Source organism: Mirounga angustirostris, unplaced genomic scaffold (genome assembly GCF_029215605.1).
Source record: "Mirounga angustirostris isolate CCGP_5_RB_7025 unplaced genomic scaffold, mMirAng1.0.hap1 SCAF_9, whole genome shotgun sequence".
NCBI lineage: Eukaryota > Metazoa > Chordata > Mammalia > Carnivora > Phocidae > Mirounga > Mirounga angustirostris.
Genome location: NW_026991717.1, coordinates 130,498 through 151,756, shown reverse-complemented (window position 1 = coordinate 151,756; position 21,259 = coordinate 130,498). Strand labels below are relative to the sequence as shown.

The following is a 21,259-nucleotide window of genomic DNA, read 5'->3' as shown; positions in this document are numbered from 1 at the left end:
CTGGGGAGGTGGTGGCCGCGGCGGGGGCTCCCGACCTGCCCACTGATGCCCCGCGCCTGAGCTGCGGGCGAGCACTTCATCCTAAACCGGCATAGGCTCTTGGTTTCCTTTTAGGTGCTTAGGACACTTCTTTTCCGTACTTTCCCTTCCTCTCACGCTTCACTGTCTCAGGGCTGAAAGCAGCCCTGCTACTCCAGCCTTTCACTGAGGAACAGAGAGCCATCCTGGTCCCTGGCTCGTCAGTTTTGTTGCCAAGACAGGGCCTTGGTGGTGGGGCATCTTAGTTAGACCAGAGACATGTTTGCCAGGACACGCGGGAGAGAATCGCCCTCTTGCTTCTCCCGCTGCTCTGCTCACCTGTGTTCAGATGATCGCCTGCCATCGTGGGAGCCGGGGGCGGGCAGGGGTTGTCCCTGTGTCCCTGGCTCCCTGGCGTCTCTCCAGCTCCGGTGCCGCTGCCTGCAGCAGGTGCGCAGCCAGTGTCTGCCGAATGAAGGGGGCTCTCCAAGGGGGACCAGGCTTGAGCACTTGGCCATCCACAAGTGGGCACTCAGACAGCCTTAGATTCTGGTTTTTATTATACTTTCCCTGCCCGAGTTGTAAAGGTGGTGGAGCAGAGTCCTGAGGAGCCAGCAGTGATTGTTCAGGGGCCCCCGTCTCTCTTCTGTGGGCCTCCCCCAGCTGACCCGTGTCTCCAGCCTGTCCTCACCTGTGACCCCCTCTGCCTGGGGGCGCCCCTCGCTCCCACCTCCTGCTTGTGGTTAATCTCAGCTTTACTGTCTCTATCGCCTGCCTTCCTCTTCCTGGTGGGGACGTTGCAGGGGTGACTCCCTGTGCCTCATGCAGGAGGGGTGTGCTCTGTTGAGAACTCAGGGGCTATTGTCGGGGGGTCCTCTTCCGGGCGCCATCCTGGGGGGCATCTCTCCACCTGCCTGTCCCTGGGCTGCCCTGTGGGGTGTGGTCCTTGGTCTGGGCGCCTCCCTCTCAGCTGGATGGGAACCTCTGTGGGGCCAAGGGTTGGGTCCATGACTCATCGTGAGTTCTCGTGCATTTGTTCTTCCATCTGAGAGTCCTTCCCGGCCACCCAGTTGTGTGGTCGCTAACGCTATACACTACGTATACTATATACAGGATGGAGACCCGCCCGCCCAGAAAATGTAGCTGTGGTCTCCACTGTTGGCCTGCTGATAACCAATGAATCCTTCTGAAGTTTCATGGTCTTAGTTCAGGGGTGATATCATGTCTGTCATTTTCACTTGAAGCTACTAAAATGTTTTGTTCTGGGCTGGTGGCATTAGGGACTTCTGTCATTCGGGGCTGCAGAGGTAGACTCGGACCTGTTTAAAGGCCAGCCGGGTGGCTGGTGCAGAAGGGCTGCCTTGCTCCAGCCTTCGCCCCCCGCGGCACAGCCACCTTCCCGGACACCCGGTCAGGGAGGAGACCCTCCTGCTTCTTCCCCCTCTCCCCCTCCCTCCCTCCCTCCCTCCCCCTTTCCTCCCTTTCTTTCAGCATCTTTGTGGAGACGTCATTTACCTGTCCTCTATTTCACTCACTCAAAGTGTACAGTTCAGTGTTTTTAGTCTGTGGAGTTGGACGATCATCACCATAGTCAATTTTAGAGCATTTGCCTCACCAGCCGTGACTCCCCAATCCCTCCTCCCCAGCCCCTGGCTGCCACTCATCTGCTTTCTGTTTCTGTAGACTTGCTTATTCTGGACATGTGCTTATTCATGTGTGTAGGATCATATGAATGTGGTCTTCGTGACTGGTTCCTTTCGCTGCGCGTGATGTTTCCAGGCTTCATCCACGTGGGAGCGGCTGTCAGCCCTTCATTCCTTGTTGGAAGCTGACGGTATATTCCGGCGTGTGCCTGGTCACCCACCGATGGGCCTCGGGACTGTTTGCGCACTTTGGCTATTCGGAGTTGAAGCCGTTGCATCCTCTTCCCGGCCCCAGAGTCCCCTCCACCCCCAGCCCTCCGCTCCCATCCTATTCTCCGTTTGTTTTCATCACCATCATGAGCTGGGAGTTTTGACCACCATGTATGTATCCGACACGGTAGATAGTTTCATTTTCTCGTTTTAAAAACTTTTTATAGATGACATCATACTGTGCATATTCAAGTTACTCTTCAGTGGTAGGCTTGTATGTTCACCGATCTTGGTTCTTGTAGTTCCTTCGTTTTTATTGTGGTTAGTATTCCATTATAGGTGTATGTTCCATTTTGTTTATTTGTGACTCAGTTGATAATGGACAAAGGGATAATGTGAATTCATTCTTCAGTTGATGATGGATAAAAGTTTTTCTTAAAATTTTTTTTTTCTTTTTAGCGTTAGCGACATCGCTGAACCTGCCTCCTGCGTCCTTACACAAGGGGTTTTCATGGCGTGTGCCTAGAAGTGGCATTATGTCGTGTGTATCTGCTTTTTGTGAGGAATCACTGGGGTCCTCTTTAAAGCAATGAGTTACTGTGGTGTTTTTAAGCAGTACAATTCATTAAAAAGTTTATTGGTGAACATATTTTTTAAAGAATGATTTCATGATGTGCTACTTATTCTTTTAAAATGGCTTTAGCTGAAGCCTGTTTTTCTTTTTGGCTATGCAAGACCAGATAAAAATGCAATTTTAATAAGATAAAATGAGATGCCTTTTAGTCTGAGCTTGAACTTTGCTGGAACATTTTCTGCTCAATAAACACAAGCGGTGTGCCCATGAAGAATTAATGCACTGGCGCTTTCCTGGGAGGCAAGGGGCCTGCAGCGTGTGGTAACACTGCAAGACCCATGGAAATACCTTGCACATAGAGGGCAGAGGCCCACTGCCTGCTGGTTTTGAGCCATATTCGTGTACTGAGACATAAGGGAAGGGTGCAAGCCAGCAAGGTAGGTGCATAGTGCCGGTGAATGCTGTCTGTAGGTCACTTGGCGGTAGTCAAGCTGCTGCCATTTATGGCTGTCTCATTTATTACACGTTCTTATTCCCATTTCCGAGACGAGGAAGTTAAGCCTAGAGCAATTACCCAGGCCCTTTGGTTCTTAAAACAGGAAACCTTCTACCAAGGTCGGGGAAGCCTCCAAGAGATTTCTGGAAAGGGACCACGACAGAGGGGTTGTGCATGACCTCCGTGGGCTGATACTCTTTCTTTCCAACAATGACAACAAACCCCCAAACCCTCCTGGATTCTGTGGGTCAGACTGGTCTCTTTTCCATGGTGTCACTGGGAAGGTTCAGAGGCTGGGAGGGAAATCAGAAGAAGGCTGGTGACTCACGCCTGTCGAGGTTGATGCCGGCCATCATCAGCTGGGACACCCCCTGGAAGCTGTGGTTCTAGTGCTTACATGTGGGCTTCTTCAAAGCCTGGTGGCTGGGTTCCAAGAGAGAACCCAAGAGAACCAGGTGGAAACTGTGCTGCCTTTAAAAACTTACATCTTCATTGAGACTCACATATAATAATAGTTCACCCATTAAAATTCACGTACAACACCATTCCCTCATTTAAGGGGTGAAAGTCAGTGGTACTGCGGTGTATCCGTCGCCACAGTCAACGTTAGAATATGTTTGTCCCCTCAGGAAGAAGCCCTGTAGTCCTCTGCTGTCACCCCAGTCTCCCATCCTCCACCCCAGGCAACCACTAGTCTCCCTTCTAGATTCTAGACATTTCATGTCAGTGAGATCATAGAATAGGTGTTTTTTTTTTTAAAGATTTTCATTTATTTGACAGAGAGGGAGTGTTAGTGAGAGCAGGAACAAGCAGGGGGAGTGGGAGAGGGAGAAGCAGGCCTCCCGCCAAGCAGGGAGCCCGTTGCGGGGCTCAATCCCAGGACCCCGGGATCATGACCTGAGCCGAAGGCAGACGCCCAACGGCTGAGCCACCCAGGCGCCCCAGAATAGGTGTTTTTTCATGACTGGCTTCCCACGCGTAGCGTGATGGTTTCAAGGTTCTTCCGTGTTACAGCGTGAGCTAGCACTTTATTTTTTAGCTGATGACTATTTCACTGAGTAATATTCCAGTTTACCATGTTTTTGTTGTCCAAGAACATTATAAATGCCAATTCATTTTTTTTATTTTTGTAGGTAAACTTAAAGGTTCGTGCGAGTTTGGAGTCCAGTGTGCTTGTCTTTGCCTGCCTCGTACTCCTCACAACCCCCGTCGCAACGTGGGGGCTATCGAATGTCCATTAGATTTTGCTGAAACATTTTAGGATACAAAAGGGAACATTTTCTGTAATTAAAATGTTGTGTCACAGGCACAGACATGGAGGAATGAATGGAAAACTGAAAAAATGCCCCAGCATAGAGTAATCTCCTGCGTATTGAAGACAGTGTCCGCAAACCAGTAGGGAATAGGATAGGTTTTTAACCAATGTCATTGGAGCAGTGGATTATTTTTTAAAAAAGTTTTCTGCAGGCGCCTGGGTGGCTCGATCCTTAAGCGTCTGCCTTCGGCTCAGGTCATGATATCAGGGTCCTGGGATCGAGCCCCACATCGGGCTCCCTGCTCGGCGGGGAGTCTCCTTCTCCCACTCCCACTGCTTGTGTTCCTGCTATCGCTATCTCTCTCTCTGTCAAAAGAAAAAAAAAAAAGTTTTCTACAGTCTGTAGCAAAATAAAATAAATTCTAGGTGACTCAATACTCAAGGGTAAAAAATAAAACCACACAAGTGTGGAACTAGGACACAGTTGGAGATTTATGCCATCTCAGTAAGTCAGCTGGGCTGAATGTTCGTGCGCTCCCAAAACTCACAGGAAGCCCTAACCACCAGACTGAGGGTGTTAGGAGGTGGGGGTTTTGAGGGGGTGAGGAGGTCCTGAGGCTGGAGTCCCCCATGGTGGGATTAGAGCCTTTATAAAAGAGACACCAGAGAGCTTCCCTGCCTCTTCCACTGGGTGGGGACACAGCAGAAGGCACCAGCTGAGGCCCTCACCAGATACCAAATCTGCCAGCACCTTGATCTTGGACTTCCAGCCTCCAGAACTGTGGGGAATAAATGTCTTTGTTTATAAGCTGCCACATGCGTGGTATTTTTGTTATAGCAGCCGGGATGGACTAAGACAGTTGGGGGTGGGCCTTTTTAAGTAGAGTCCTCAAAGGAGAGCCCCGTGTAACGCATAAAAGTGAGGTTGACTTAACCACAGAGACCTTTAAGCTTCCATAAGCCAAGAGGATGGCTTTGTCACCTGTCACCATTCTGTTCTCTTTTGGTTTTCTCCTGCTGCTGTAACAAATCAGCATAACCCTATTGGCTTATAATACACACTTGCTGTCTTATAGTTCTGGTGCTGGGCTAAGATGAAGGTGTTGGCAGGGCTGCAGTGCCCCCGAGACCCGTGCTCTTTCTCATCTTCCTGCCGTGCCCGCGTTCTCGGGTGGTTGATATCTCCTGCTCATTTCTCATGGTGGCATGAGGCTGGGGAACCTCTAGGCCTCACATGTGTGTTCCAGGCAGATGAGGAAGGGCCCACACTGCTGGTGACTGAGCTGCGCTGGGTCACAGGGCCTCCCCTGGCTGGACGCCCCCGCCGAGGAAGGGGTGCGGGTGCGGCCACTCAGTGGACCGCCCTGGTGTCTGCCACGGGGGCTGTTTTGTTTCCATCTGTTTTCCAAGTTCACTCTGATGAACAGAAGACTTTATTTTTAAATTTAATTTTTATCTTTTTAAAAAAGATTTTACTTATTAGAGAGGGAGAGAGAGAGAGAGAGAGGGCACGAGTGGGGGAGCAGCGGTGGGAGAGGGAGAAGCAGGCTTCCCGCGGAGCAGGGAGCTCAATGTGGGGCTCGATCCCAGGACCCTGGGATCATGACCTGACCTGAAGGTGGACGCTTAACCGACTGAGCCCCCCGGGCGCCCCCAGAAAACTTTTATAATAAAATCATTAAGTCTTTAAAAAACACATTTATCTTCTTTTTGTGATTCTGCATTCTGTCTTTGACGAAATGGCAGCAGATGGGAATTTCCAGACGGGCATTTCAGCATTAGTTCGTAGTCCTGCCGCTGGCACACGGTCCGGGAGCAGAGGCTGCTGGAACTGGGCGATGCTGAGTGGCTCCCAGCTCCCAGCAGCCTCGTCGGCAGCGGCGCCTGAGGCCCTGCCGATGCGGTCAGGGCTGCGGCTCCCTGGGCTGAGGCCCATTTGCCCGGCAGGCTGAATGCCCCGTTGTGTGTGTGGCGTGGACCTGTGTGGCGCCATTCATCCCTTCCAGACGGGCCCTCGGGACCCGTGGCAGCTGAGGGAGAGTTGCTGCTCAGGCGTGTAGGTTACTGGGAACTGGTCCTTTTCCCGAGTTAGTGTGGGCTCTTGAGGAAGCTGGAGAGAAGCTAATCGGTTTTCCTTTCTTTTTAAACAGCATCCAGCATGTGTACGGCGCCCAGCACCCCCCCTTCGACCCACTGTTACACGGCACGTAAGTGAGGCCTGTGGTCATGCTGCATCACGCACGCGCCTGGGCGTCCTGGTGACCCGCCGGCCTCCTCGGGGTCCTGAGGGGAGCAGCGTGGTCTTCCCTCGAGCAGACATGCGTCAGGGCCTCGCACGACTGGTCCTCCGGACAAGGGCAGAGGAGGAAGCCCAGCCCAAAGTGGAGGAGAGCATGAAGCTGGCACCCCCTTAGCTGACGGGAGGGCCTGGCCCCGGGCCTGTTCTCGGTGGTCAGCTCACATCCCTTGACCTCCACTACACGCTCTGCCCCTGTGTCTGGCTCCTCCACCAGAGCCACGCAGGGGGCTGGTGTGACCCCCCGCCCGTGCTGGCGGGTGTCACTGGGCCCCCCGTGGGAGCTCTTGCCCTAGTGGTGCTGTGTCGCGTTTGCACGCCGAAGGACAGCCGCTCCTGCCCCCGCCGCCCCCACTGCTGCCTTAGGAGGTTTGCGGGCACTGGCCCGTGTGAGGTTTGGGGACTCCCTGTGAATGCCGTGACTGCGGTGCTGGGGTTCCTCCTGAGTGGCTTCTGTCACTGAGCAGAGACTGCTCAGCGGTACTGCCCCTCGAGAGCCTCTCCTTCCTGCCCCCGAATCCTAGGAGTCCTCTTCTGTTTTTTTTTTAGGATTATTTATTTGAGAAAGAGAGCGAGAGCACAGGAGTGGGGGGGTAGGGAGGGGGGCGAGGGAGAAGCAGACTCCCCACCGAGCAGGGAGTCCGATGTGGGGCTCGATCCCAGGACCCCGGGATCACAGCCTGAGCCGAAGGCAGACATTTAACCGACTGAGCCCCCTGGGTGCCCCAGGAGTCCTCTCTCGGATGCCTCTTTGGGTTGTGCTTGCTCTTCACCCTCAGCTCAGTTGACACTGGAAGCTTGAATGTGCACCTTTCATCCATGGGCTCCTTTCTGACCGGTCGTGGGGTGAGTCCGCTCCAGCCTCCGAGGGGACAGCTGAAGTCTGCCTTTGCTTTGCAGCTTGCTCAAGGCCGCGCCCAAGGCGCCCGCCACACCCGTGAAGGCCAAGAGCATCAGCACCTTCCCGGAGTTTGAGAGCAACACCAGCGACGCCTGGGATGCCGGCGAGGATGATGACGGGCTCCTGGCCGTGGCAGCCGAGAGCCTGAACACCGATGTGGTCATGGAGACGGCCCACCGCGTCCTGCGCAACCACAGCCTTCGGCAGAGCCTCCTTCGGTCCCGAGCGGTGACCTCCGGCTGGTGAAGTCCGTCAGCGAGAGCCACACATCCTGTCCTGCAGGTGGGCGGGGGCGCGAGGAGATGACGTGCAGTGCTGCGAGGGAGAGGGGCTGGAGTCCCCTCTGTGCGGGAGATTAGCGGGAGTTCCGTCCTCTTTGCCACAGGAGCTCGTGCCCTTGGAAGACCTAGAGGTTGTGATCCACGTGCCCACAGGCCTTCCCAGGCAGGAGAAGCCGTAGACTTTTCTTTGTGTCCCCAGCTGAGTGCTTCTCTCCTCCGGGTGAAGGGTGTGGTGTGTGGCTTTCGTGGCCTGGCTGTGAGAGGCCCACAGTGAGCACCAGGCCCCAGGGGACTGTGTCTCCCTTCTAAGTGTGCCCCGGTTGTCCCAGGGGGACATTTCCAGCTCAGGGGCCAGGCCAACTGCACATTCAGAGGCTGCACCTCCTCCGGCAGCTTCCAATGACACCCCCTCCCCCGCCGGGACACCTGCACGTTGCTCAGAGTCTGTAGGGGGCAGAGTCTGGGGTGTGGAATGACTGCCTCCAGGTCATAAACTCAAGGATGCGATCAGCGCATGTCTTGTACCCCGTGCCTGGTGCTCAGTAGCCTTTCTGGAGACGGCTCTCAGTAGCTTTGCTTTTTGTTTTTGGGGGTGTCTATGATGTAAAACAACACAGTATTTGATGAGCCTCTGTGATGGGTCAGACTCTTAGGGCTTGGGGTGCCCCCAGGAAGTCCCTGGCCTGGAGTGTGTGTTCTGGTGAGGGGGACAAGCACTGACCTACACGTTGGGTCAGTAAGGAGGCCTGGAGCGTGCGGGGAGGAGACAAGCGCCCTGGGTCGAGACAGAGGTGGGAGGTGGCGACAGCAGCCTGGACCTGGGGCGTAATCTTCAGTCAGAGCGTCCAGATGCCCTACTGAGAAGGTGACACGTGAGCATCAGTGAGGTGAGGCAGTGAGGCGTGGGGAACTGGTGGCAGAGCAGCCGGCCTGCACCGCGGCGGACTCACGGCCTCCCTCTCCCAGGGTCTCTAGGGGTCAGGGGGACTGCCCCTTGTTTACAGAGGAGAGAAGAGGGCATCGGGCAGCCTCAGCTTGCCCTGCTGGGACCACGGAGCTGGCGTTCATCCCCCTGTCTATTTTTCAGAAACCCTTCCCGGGAGCTGACTAATGTTTGGAACATCACACGTCTTCGTGGGTGAGACCGCTGTGAATTAGTTCCTTTGACCAGTTTTCATATTGGAATCTGAACTATTTTTCTCCAAAATAGGCTGAACTTCAAAGTATTTGAGTTTAAAAATGAAAATCTGGTTAGGGCTTCTGCGAGTGCGTCGGGGTTCCCCGAGACTGACGCATCCTATGCCGATTACCACCTGCGCGCCCCGGCCGGGCAGTGCCCTCAGCCTGGGTGCCTGTTCAAGTTGGCAGGTGCCCCGGATTCCTCTGCCCTCTGCTGTGCCCCACACCTCTGGGGCCTGGGTAGAACCTCTGTGACACCTGCCATCTGAGCAGTTGCTGGGGGGCGGGCCTCAGCACCCATAGAGGTGGGGGCCCATCTCAGCTGAGCGGGCAGGCTCCTGTTCTCTCAGGCCGTGGGGCTGCTGTGACGAGCACCACAGGCCGATTGTGCATGAGCAGCAGAAAGTTAGGTCTCCTAGTCCTGGAGGCTGGACGTCAGGTCAGGCGGCCAACACGGTTGGGTCCAGGCTCTCTTCGGGGCGCAGACAGCTGCCTTCTCACAGTATCCCAACATGGGGGAGACTAGAGAGGGGAAACAGGCTGTCTCGTGACTCCTCAGGAGCACCGATCCCATCAGGGGACCCCACCCTCCTGACTTCCTCTAAACCTGAGGCCCTTCTTCCTAACACTGTCCCGTCTGGGGAAGGACTTGCGCATACGGACTTTGGGGCCTCACAGCATTCAGCCCATGGCCAGGTATGCAGTTGGGCTGCATCCTGCCAGGGTGGGGAGCCTTGGGGTGGCCTCCTCCTGTAAAAGCCAGGTGAAGGATGCCCCAAGCGGCTCATGCTGGGGAAGGGGCCGATTACTGTGTTTGCCTTCTGCCTCCACCCGCTTGCGCATCAACCATCTTTCCTTTGCTTTCTGAGCAGGCTTTTTGTGAGCAGTTCATTTCATGATAGCAGCTACTGTTTATCCATCGCTTACTGTGGGGCAGAGACTGTCTCGGGCCCTCGTCATGAACAGATCCCTCTGACTTTGCAGCCAGTCTAGGAGAGAGCTTACGGGGGAGGTATAGGGAGGTCACGTGGCTCGCCCAGCATGCTGAGCGGTGGGGTAGGGTTCAAGTCCAGGGCGTCTGAGGCCAGGGCCTGCTGCTAGCTGCTGACCTCCCCACAGAGAGCAGGGCCTCTTCGCTGGTGATGCCGCCCCCAGGGGACATGAGGTCCTGTTTTAGGACCTTTCCTGTTAGCATCTGGGGCAGGGAGTGTGTGCTCTGACCTGTGAGTGCCATTTCATGTGACTGTGCTCCTCGGAGCGGAGTTGTATTTCTGGGGCCTGGACGCTGTGTTTCACGGGGCCCAGTCTGATCAGAGTGCTGCCTGCCCTTCCCACTGCCGGCATTGTGGCGGGTGCCTGTCCCTTTATGGTGCGCCACCGTGGGAGCTCACGTCACCCCACGCAGCGTCCACAGGGCCTGCTGGCTGCCCTCGCCTTTGGCCCTCAGCCCTGGGTAGATGGCAGCCTGAAAGTTCCGGGATGCTGCAGCAGGGGTCTCCGGCTGGCCTTCCCCGCGCCTCCTGCTTACCTTTCGACTGTCCTGACTTTCTTAATCAGCGTCTGAGGTATCTGTACCTTTGTATCTGAAGTCAGATGCCCTTTGCTTGGTCTAGGGTGCCGCTGGCGTAATGGGGAGCCTGCGCCTTTGGCTGCGAAGGGCTCAGTGGGCGTGGCTGGGGAGGACTGTCCATCGCTGATGGGGACTGAGCTGCAAGTGGGTCCTGGGTGGACACTGGCTGCCCCGGAGGGGGACACTGATGTGTTTTCCACTTACAGTAGCAGGGAGACCTGCTGTTGACCTTCCTGCTTCCTCGGGGGGCAGGGGGCATCACTGTGCCTTGCAAACCCTGCCCGTCCCATCTTAGAGGGGGACCGGATGTGTGCTCTGCTCAGGACGACGTGGTCCTTACATGTCGGAGTAAATCACAGGGATGCTCTCTAAGATGGCGGAGAAGTAAAACTCAGCACGTTTGGTTCCACGTTAGAACGAGGAATCCCTCCTCCCGCCCATCGTCTTTCCTGAGGAATCATGACGCACAGCGGAGTGGCAGATTCCGAGGGCGGGGAGGATGGGGTCTGAGCATCGCTGCCCCGGGCCTCCTGGAGGGCAGGCCGGTGGGGACACCTCCTGCAAGCGAGGGGTCAGCCCTGCGGAGGGGCTGGGACTTGCTCTCACCTCGACGCCCACCTCTCCAGGCTTTTCTGGAAGCTTAACTGGGCCAGACACTGCTCCTCTGTAGCCTGAGGGTTTCTGTGTGAAGCCTTTCCGGGCCTCGATTTTAGGGTAATGAGTCAGCTCTGCGGGAAGGAGGGGGTCGGTGGGAGTCTGACAGTGGCGGCCAGGAGCCGGCATGTTTTCTTCACCTTGTTTGGTTCCCGCCCCATCTCCTGGAGTTGGTTTTTTCCTCTACTTTAAATTTCAGTTCTGGGAGATGTGACCATTCAAGGGTATTTAGACCTGGGGGTGTACAGCCTGGTGCTGCCTGTTCCTGTGGGCCCCCCGTTGGTCCCTGGTGGCTCTTTCTGAGTGGGTGTTGGGCCTTGGGCTCTTCCTGGTCTGGGTTCCTGGATTTAATGCACGGTTTCACTTCGGCCCTGTGTGTCCCTGTCGGTGGGCCTTTGTGCGTGGTGGTAGGTGGTGCCCTGGGGCGGGGGGTGCTGGGCAGGCCTGCAGCCTGCTGCCCCTCCCCTGCTTGCATGCGCTCTAGCTTCCTGTGCTTTCTCTTGGTGATGGTCCCTGCCCGCCTCCCTCATGGGGCTTGGGGAGATCCAAGGGGTGCAGTGCCTTTGTGGGCTTCATGCTCCTCCACGTGTGGCTCGGTGGCTTCCTTCTGTGCTCAGGCCCAGGTGAGCCCCACAGGCACCAGCAGATCCTTGGGTTGTGTCACCTGGGCAGGCCTGCTAGCAGTGGGGGAGCCGGGGGGGTCTGGAGTTTTCTGGTTGTCATTTTGCTTTTGTGTGAGGCACGCCTGTTTTCCCAGAGAGTAACGCTCTACCAATAAGGCCAGTGGGCTTCTTGGGTGTTCACTAGTTTCACTTTATTGCCCCGGTCACGCGGGTCTGCACTGGCCGGTTACGGGAGGAGGGGATGGCTGTGGCACGGTGGCGTTCCCGAAGGGCAGGTGGCGCGGGTGGGAGCCTTCTTACTGGGGAACAGGGCCGTGGGGGGGGATCCAGGAGGCCATCCTCACCCCCTGCGCGCTCTCTCCCCAGACAGCGCCGGCGACACTGCTCCTCTGCAGCGGTCCCAGTCTCTCCCGCACTCGGTGGCAGCCGCCGTGGGTGGCACGTCTGACCCCAGCGCCCTCAGCAGCTCAGCGTTAAGTGAATGAGAGGCCTCCCGGCTCGACAAGTTCAAGCAGCTCCTTGCCGGCCCGAACACAGACCTCGGTGAGTCCCCCGCTGGCGGAGGGCACATGCACCTGCGCCCCCACGTGTGGTTTACTTTGTCAGAGGGCGATGTGTTTGTGCCGTCCTGCGCAAGTCACAGAGATGAGCCATTTGTCCTTGAGGTTTACTTCAGCTGTGTGTTGGTCATGGGCTCCCGGGGCCATTGATCCAGTATTTTCTGTTCTGTTCTATTTTTTAATGCTCCAATTGAACTCCTTTGGCTTCTTGGGGCTGAACTGGTTTGCTCCACAGGACTGGCCAGCTTGGTGTCCCTGCTTTTCAGAGTCTTCGCGGGGACACAGAGCTGGTGACCGGGGTCCTGAGTGCTGCTGACTTTACACCTTCCTTGGTGTAAAGTGTGGGATAGGCCGTGAACACCCCGGGAGCCCAGGCGGGGCTGGGGTGGGCGGGCCAGCAGGGGGCCGTACAGTCAGCAGTGTGGTTCTCGGGGGTCACCATGGCCGCGGGGCCGCTCTGCCACCAGGCTCTGAGGCGGGTGCTCGCCTCCAAGTCCATTTGCTGGGCTTCCCCTCGAAGCTGCGTCCTTTCCTCGGTACGTCTCATCTTTGCGGAGTGCCACGCTGCATCGGGCATCTTGCTGGCTGCGGGGGCTCTCCAGAAGGTGGGATGTGGCCGCGGTCACGAGATCACGCATGGTGGAGGGTGGGTGCCAGGGTGGCACGGAGGGCTGGCGCGCCTCGGCCGCAGTGCCCCGCTCCGCCAGCAGGTGGCGCGTGAGGCACGCGGCTGGGCTGCCCAGCAGGGAGGCGGGCGGAGGCGGAGCGAGCATGGAGCTGAAGGATAGGCCGCGTCCCTGAGGATGCTGCTCCCCTTGTGGGTGCAGAAGGGTTCCTTCCCGCGAGTTTCTGCGTTTTCATTTTCCTGATTGATTTGCTCACGCACACGTAAGACAGTCACGCGGCACCAGAGGATGTGCGGTAAAAATGTGTCGCTCTCCTCTTCCCCAGGCCTGCTTTCCCTCCTTCGCGTGATTCCAGGTGTCTTCTTCCAGGGACAGGAAGGGAGGCCTCTCGTTCTCTTAACGCTGAGCTGCCGAGGGCGCTGGGGTCAGATCACGCACATGACGATGCACGTGACGTCTTAAACTTTTTATTTTGATGTAATTTCAAATGTAGGAGAAAGTTGCAAGAACGGTACAGGCGAGTCCTGTCTTCACCAGTCGTTTGTACTTTGCCCCGTCTTCATCCTGTGCGTGTGCCTGTGTGTCTGCGTGCTTTCCCCGAACGGTTTGAGTCCGTTGGAGACCCTGGACCCCTGGGCCCCTGAGAGCACCACTGTCTGTTTCCCAAGCACAGAGACACCGTCAGAACATTGCACAGCGAGATGGTGCGCTCAGCTCATCCGCGGTGCACATTCTCTTCCTGCCAGTCGCCCCAGTGATGTGCGCAGTGTGTGTCGCCCCGCCCGTCCTCCCCGTCAGCCAAGGGGGTCCCAGCGTGCACCGTGTTCCCGGGCGCCAGGGCGTTTGAGGAGGGCAGGCCAGCCGTTGTGCGGCGCCCCTCAGCGGGGGTGTCTCGTATCCTCCTGATGAGATTCAGGCCGGTCGTTTGGCAGGGATATCGCCTATGAGGTTTGTGTTGTCTGTCCCCGTGGCGGGAGGCCACGGGGCGGGTTGGCCCTCGGGTTCAGGAGGGAATGCGATGACTGGCGAGATGGCGGCTGTCAGGTCCTGCACGGGGACGGGGGGCGGACGCGACTCTTCTGTGGTAGCTCAGAAGTCGCGTGTGGAGAGGCGCTTCGGGGTCCGTGCATCTGTGCATGTTTCCCCCCACGCGTGGTGGTGCTGCTCTGCCCCCCACGTTAAACCTCACAGCGTCTTTCCCGTGGTAGCGCTAGAGACGCGCGCGGCCCGCACGGGCTGTGCGCCCGGGACTCCTTTACCGCCCCTCCGACGGGCACTTCGGTTCTTCCCAACTTTGTGTCACGGCAGTGGGCTTGGACCTGTGATCCTCACCCCGCGCTGGTGACTAGCGATGGGCATCGAGCATCCTGAAACGTGGGTCAGGGAGAGGAGGAGCTGGGGTGGAAATCTCATCACGACGCTGGGAAGTCAGGTGGATCGGGCACCAAGTCGTGGTTTTTGAGCCCGTCCCTTGGCCACTTGCTTTTCCAGCCCACCAACACACCTGTGCCCCGAGGCAGTGTGGGGAGGTGCCAGAGTGCTGGGAGGGCGGAGGTTCTGGGACAACTGCTGGCTGGGAGTGCGGGGCGGTGTTCTCCAGCCCCGTGACTGGAGCAAGCCTGGAGCGCTTCTGAGGTCCTCGGTGGCCTGCCCAGTGGTGCTGGCTGTGCTGAGGGGGCACACCCGGGGAGGGGATGCATACGGAGTGTTTAGGAGCGGGCCCAGCACACAGTGAACGCTGAACAGTGCTACTCATCTGCCTGATTCGTTTGCGTTGGCCTCTTTACCCCTTACCTTGATTTTCAGAGCACCGATGCACGTGGTCGCTGTGGTCACTGCCGAGTCAAGGCGGCTTGCACGTGTCCTCTTGGTTGAGTTAAGCGGTTTCTGACAGTAGGGGGCACGGAGGTAGTTGGTGAAGACAAGATACACTGATAGGAATTGCAGTTCTGGGTCAGGAGCTGAGCCCCCGTTAGTCTTCTGGTCTTTGTCAGTGGACTAACTTGTGGACATTAAAATCCTACTTCAGAACAAAGCTTTCAGGACTCATGGGGAAAGCGGCTATGCACGGGCAGGAGGAAAGGTTAACATGTAAAAATAAGATTCTTTTGTTGGGTTGGTGCCATTACGAGTGTTTTCTGTCTTTTGCATTCTGTTTGAAGTATCAAATCTCACACCAAAAAGCTTTCAAAGTTAAACAATTACTGCATTTGTATTTAGTGGCAGGAGAAAACACAGCCAGTAAATTGCCTGTTTTTATAAGGCATTTAAGATAGCCTTGGAAGACAGTGGAATATATTATCTCCACGTTACATAAAAGACATAAGTGGCAAATATTTGCCAATGTTGGAGAAGCAAATCACTGATGTGAGAAGTGCCCACAGAAATGATTCTACCTGCTGAATGTCATCTCGTCGGCGGAGAGCTGTTTTTCTTTGTTTAGCTTGTGCTCTGTTATGAGCCTGGGGATGAAAGTAGCAAATAGAACTTAACAGCTCATTCTGCTCTTAGCATTGACTCAATATTTACTTGTGCAAAAGGCTGCTGCTTTGAAGCCCAAGAAAATGACACTTGGGGGCGTTCATTTTTATCGCGCGCGTCTGTGCGTGGGAGTGGGACTGGGCCGAGGGCAGAACACGCGGTCCGGAGGCCCACAGAGCCGCCCGGTCTCAGTGGTGGGGCTCAAGGACATGGGGTCTCTGGGCCTTCAGCCGTGACTACTGGGGGAGTGAGGCTGGCTGCACGGTCTCGTTCCAGCTCCCTCGCCTGAGCATCCAGTCTGGCCCGAGGGTGGAGAGTGTCCCTGTAGATGGAGGTGGGGAGGAGAGGTGTTTTCTGGGGGAAAGGGGTCAGTGGAGCCGCTCACCCTGGAAGTGAGGTTTAGGTAGCTGCCCCCTCAGGGCCCGCTGCTGGAGGACAGCCCTGTGGGGCCAGGGTGGCAGGAGGAGGCAGTCCAGCCTTGGCGCCAGGCCCTGGCTCTGCAATCCACTCTCAGCAGGTGACTGGGGAAATGAGGCCCACCCTGCAGGATCCTGTGACCCAGAGGTGATTTATGGAAAGCGCCCACAGGGTTTACTCATTCAACCGGGATTCGTTGGGCACTTGCTGTTGGTGTAGGCACTGGAGAGAAACAGGGAACCAGAACCCCGGGCCCTGCTCTTCAGGAGCTGACGTTCTGGTGTGAGGAGACAGGTGGGGACACATACACACACACTCAGTACTCCAGAAACTCACAGAAGGTGCTAAGGTGCACATGGGGAACAAAGCCAGTGGGTGGGTCCTGCTGTAGCTGAGCCATCAGCCAAGACCCTTGGAGTAGGCACCTTAATTCAAGATGAAGTTGAAGGTGGGCCGGAGCCTCCCAGGGGCTGGTCGGTGTTGGGACAGGGCTAGTGCTTGAGGACTGGAAGCAGCTGCTGAGGCCCAGGCCTGGCGGGGGAGGGGTCGGGAGGGGGCAGAGGCCAGCAAGCAGGAAAGGACAGGTCCTGAGGGCTCTGAAGGCCAGAAGAAGGAGCTCACCATGAAGCCTCTGGGAGGTTTGGAACCAGGGAAGCAAAGCTTGGCACAGGGCATCTGGAAGAAACAGGGTTTCTCCTCTGTGGAAGGAAGGGCCGTGGAAGATTTCTGGCCAGGGTGTCCCCAGCAGCTTTGGGCTGGGGCTGGGTCCGCGGGCAGCCCCTGGGGGTGCAGAGGGGGAGGGATGGAAGGGCAGGGAAGGAAGTAGGGGAGTAGACTGGGGAAGGGCCCGAGGGTATGGGCTGGGGGTGGGTGGGTGAGGCGGTTGCTTTCCCTGGGGGCTGCAGGGCAGGCCGGCGGGGGGGGGGGGGGTTGGCTGGCAGCTGGTTGGACACAAAGCTGGCTCGACTGGGGAGCAAGGGAGGCCAAGATGGCACAGTGGGAGCCTCGGGGCTGTGAGGAGGGGGCTTCTGGTGCACAGAGAGAGAGGGACTTGTTACACAAAGCTGGGGAAAGCAGTATGGACAAATAATTCCACGTTGTTGCCATTCTGGGTCCTCACTCCGTGGTGGCTACAATGTGTTTATATACACGGACAGCCTCCGACTTACGATGGTTCGACTTTATGACGGTGTGAAAGCAGTGCGCGTTCAGTAGACACTGTACTTGGAATTTTGAGTTTGGTTCTTCCCCCGGGCTCGTGATTCCCGGGCTAGTGCTCCGCGGGCGCTCCTCTCCCGTGGTGCGGGGCAGCGGCCACAGCTCCTGGTCGGCCTCGCGATCACAAGGGTCAGCAGCGCTACGCGGGCACCCAGGCTGCTTCTCGCTTTCTGTACGGTGTTCAGTGGATTACATGAGCCATTCAACCCTTTAGTGTGGGCTCGGCTTGTGTTGGTTGGTTTTGCCAGCCGTGGGCTAGCATGAGCGTCTGAGCACGTTTAAGGTCGGCTGGGCTAAGCCGTGATGCTCGGTAGGTGAGAGCATTCGATGGATGAGGCGAGTCTGATTGTGCGCAGACTGTCGCCAAGCCCCGATGAGCAGGTCATCTGCTCCAGGTGGGAGCTGAGCCTGGTCTGCGGCTGAGGAGGTTGAGTCCTGGGCTCAGCAGGCGGGCCCTGCGGCCCCACAGTGAGGGCCACGCGGGATGGGAGCTGGTTCAGGACACGGGCTCCGGCCTTCTCCATGCTCTTCGGGGTCCTGAGGAAGGAGGGGCCCTTTTCATTCCCGAGGGCCTTGTCAGAGAGCCTGGAGCAGAGGGCTTGTCTTGGGCGTTGTGGGATGCCTCTGAAGGCCGTGTGGCCGCACTCCTGCTCCCTGGGGTCCGGGCGGTGGGCAGCTGCACCCAGCGTCCCCCTCTAGGGGCAACCACCGCCCGGCGCTGCGGGAGGTGTGTGCGCCCGCTCGGGTGCCCTGAGGGCCGGGTGGGCCCCAGGTAGCTGGAAGGTGAGAGCTCCAGCTAGCTCCGACTTTTCCTGGGATCTCCCTGGGAGGACTGGCCCTTGGACCTGAATCCCGGGTGTCACTGGGAGCCCCTGAACAGCAGAGGCCCCAGGGAGGAAACTGAGGACCAGCTGGTCTTTGTGCTTTATGCCGCTCCTGGAGCAGCAGCGCCGCCATCTGGGTGCTCAGCGCTCAGGCCAGGCCAGCCAGGTGCTGGTCTCTGGGAAGGGGTGCTCCTCTCCCCTGCCCTGCTCCACCCCTCCCCTGCTCCTGCTCCCCCCACCTTACCTTGGCCTCTGCCCCTGTTCCCTCCTCCCCTGCCCCTCTCTCCCACTCTTCTCCCTCCCCCCACCTTCCCCCTCCTTCCGCTCCTCTCCCCAGGGCTGCCCCTGCTCCCCCCTTGGCCTCTGTGCCTGTCCCCGCCTCCCCTCCCTCCTGCTCCTGCCTCTCTGCCGCCCCCCCTTCTCTCCCTCTGCTCAGGATTCTCTCCATCCCACCCCCTCTCGTTGGCTCCCCTTTTTATCCGAGGTGTGGACAGTGTGGTTCTTTACCCTGTGGCTCCAGTGGGGCTTTTGGGAAGTAACTAGGAGTGTGAAGAGGGGAAAAGTCGTGAATGCCCCACTCAGGCTGTCAGGAACCCCGGGCAGGTGCCTTTCGAAGGCCCGGTGTTATCTCATTTCTGTGGTTTGAGGAAAAGGTACTTTTAATGAAACAAAGCAGCTTCGAAAAGAGGGCTGCTGAATGCCTGAGACCGCCCGAGTCTGTGAGCCTGCCTGCAGCCCAGGTGTGGGGCCAGCGCTGGGATGGGAGTGAAGGCGCAGGGCTCTGCTGGTGCTGTTCTCATGGCCCCCACCTCTCGAGGTCCCCATGTCCATGCGCTGAGCAGCACTCTCCGACCATGTGACCAGATGCAAGGACACGGGCCGCCGTGGGGTCCCCATCCCTCTCTGTGACATGGGACGTGGCCGGCTGGCCAGAGCCCGTGGGTCTAGGCTTCTTGGGCTTGTCCAGCCCCATCCGTGTCTGCACCTTTCACCTGGCCCTCCTGCAGCGCCCCTGTGTCTGGTTCTCCCTGTAGCATCTTTCTGAAGTCCGCAGGGACACGGGGCAAGGCACCTTTCTTCGGGAACATACCTGAGGGGAGCTTGTTCTTAATCAGGTCATCTATTTTTAAAGGTGGTTTCTGGGTTAAAGGTGTCAGCTGAGTTGAATTCCCAAGGCCCCAGTTTCTCCCCCTGACCCCGCGCCCTGCTGTGCTGTCCGTCTCTGCACACGGCGGCTCCCCCTTCCCATCGCTCTCCTCTGTCTCCTCACAGCCCCACCGCCCGTCAGTCACCGCAGCTCCTTGGCTTCATATGGGCAGCACCTCTGCCCCACGCCCTGCCCCAAGCCACCACCTCCCGCCTGGTGACAGTGGCCTCCTCACTGGGCCCCTGGCAGACCCCTGTGCCCAGGGCCGTGCTGCACGTGGCGTCCGTGATCCTTTGGAAGTGAGGTCCGGATCAGCTACTTTGCAAAGCCATCCAGGGCTCCCCTTTCACTCAGGGGCCAGCCATAGGCCTCATGACAGCCTTCAAGGCCCGCAGGACCTGCCTGGTCCCTCTCTGGCCTCCTCTCTTCCCCTCCACCCCTCGCTGTGTCCCGCCGTTTTCAGAACATACCAGCACGTCCGTGCCCAGGGCCTCGGCACTGCCGTCCCTCTGCCCTGGATTTCTGCATGACTCACTTCCTCCCGGTCTCTGCTCACACGTCCGCTGCTCATGCAGCTCTCCTGTCCGAGCCGTGGGTGGCCGCAGCACGTCCTGCCTGCCCCAGAACGCCTTACCCCCTTCGTTCCCTCCTCAGCCGGCTTGTTTCCCTGCGGGGCACCCTTCGCCCTCTGCCCACTTGTCCGTTTGCTTGTTCCTTTGGCCCCATCCCTCCAGGGGGGCCGGGCGCTGCTGCCTCCTCGGTGCCTGGCCCAGGGAGTGTCCCGTGGTAGACACTTGTCCTTGGTGTTGCTGAGCAACTGTTAGACACGTCTCCTCTTCCTCGGGGAACACAGTCCTCCATCTCTGGTTTTGTTTCTTTAAAAGCAATTACTCAGCGAGTAATTCCTAACGTTCAGACGATGGCTCAGCGGCGTACTGTGCTTCCTTTCGCTGCGGATGGTGTTCGTGCCCTGTGCTCTCTCCGATCTCTGCCCATCCGCCCCCGACCCACCCGCCTGCCTCCGGAGCCTTTGCCCGGTGTGGGCCCCGCTCTCGCCCCTCCTCCGTGCCCGGGGGTGGGGGACCCACGCACATTCCTTCCTCTGCTTCATTTTCCCACCCTAGTGCTTCTGCGAGCATTGGAACTTAGAGATGTTGTTGGATGTTGTTGGAACTTAGGGAAACAGGAAAGATGATAAAACCCACAAACCAAAATTGCCGCTGCGGTGCCACGGTCTATGCATCCTACCCGCCCTCGGAGCTCCGGCGGGGGGGCCCTCGGCGTCGCGTCAGCCGTACCCACAAAATGAATAATGCATGCAAAGAGATTGTTGAGCTGCTTAAAATCATTATGCTCAAAATATTCGGCTCTTTTATTTGAAAGTGATAGAATGATGATCATGGATCGGTTGCCGGCTGGGGACTTCCGAGTCTGTTGTTCTTGTGTGTGGTGGTCTCCAGCTCTCGGGAAGTGGCGTCTCCACTTGGCAACGAGGCGTCTCCAGGAGGACCATGCACCTTGCTGCAGTTTCCCTGCAGGCAGGGGCCCACCAGAGAGCGGGCAACATGGGAGCCAGGGCACCAGGGTGTTGGGGTGCCAGTTTAGAGAAACACGGCTGTGTTTAAGAGAGAAGATGCTTCTTACCCCTCCTTCTGCCCGGGACAGGAAGTGGGTATCTCGCAAGGTGCTCACGGGCCATGGACTCTACCCGCACCCATCTGGACGGCCCAGGGGGCCCAGTGCTACTCCTGCTGTTTGTCCTTCGTCTGTCTCCATGGCTCACGTGTACTGTCATGTGCTATTTGTGGTTGTTTTTCAGTGAGGAGGCTGGTGAGCACTAGGTGCTGTGCTCTTCCAGCTGGAAGGACGAGTGAGTGAGGGCTGTCGTGGGGAGCATCCCCCCTCGCACGTGTGTTCCCCACCGGGCGTGGTGACATGGCCTCCTCATCTGCACCGCAGACCTCGGAGCAGGTGCACTGCGAGAGATGGGGGGTGGGGGTCACAGGGGGCGGCCCGTGGGGCTGTGGTGGGGGCCTGTGTGTGAAGGGGGGGGCTCTGCTCCTCGGGAAACAGGCGCAGCTCTCCGAAGTGCGAGTGTGATCAGTCATTGTCAGAAGGTGCACGCCACCTTTACCTCCTCTCATGCTTTAAAACAATCGTGTTATGAGAAATTTCAAACCTGCGCGGAGGTCGGGACAACAGCACAGCAAAGCCAGGACACACAGCTGCCACGTTCCGTGTTACCAAGATGCTGCCATGCTGGCCTCATCTGGCTCCTTTATTCCC

General features: G+C 57.7%; 1 pseudogene; it reads left to right on the top strand.

Moving 5' to 3' along the window:
- Nucleotides 1-21,259, top strand: part of LOC135361503 (TBC1 domain family member 22A-like) — a 126,643-nt pseudogene that overhangs the window by 37,931 nt on the left and 67,453 nt on the right.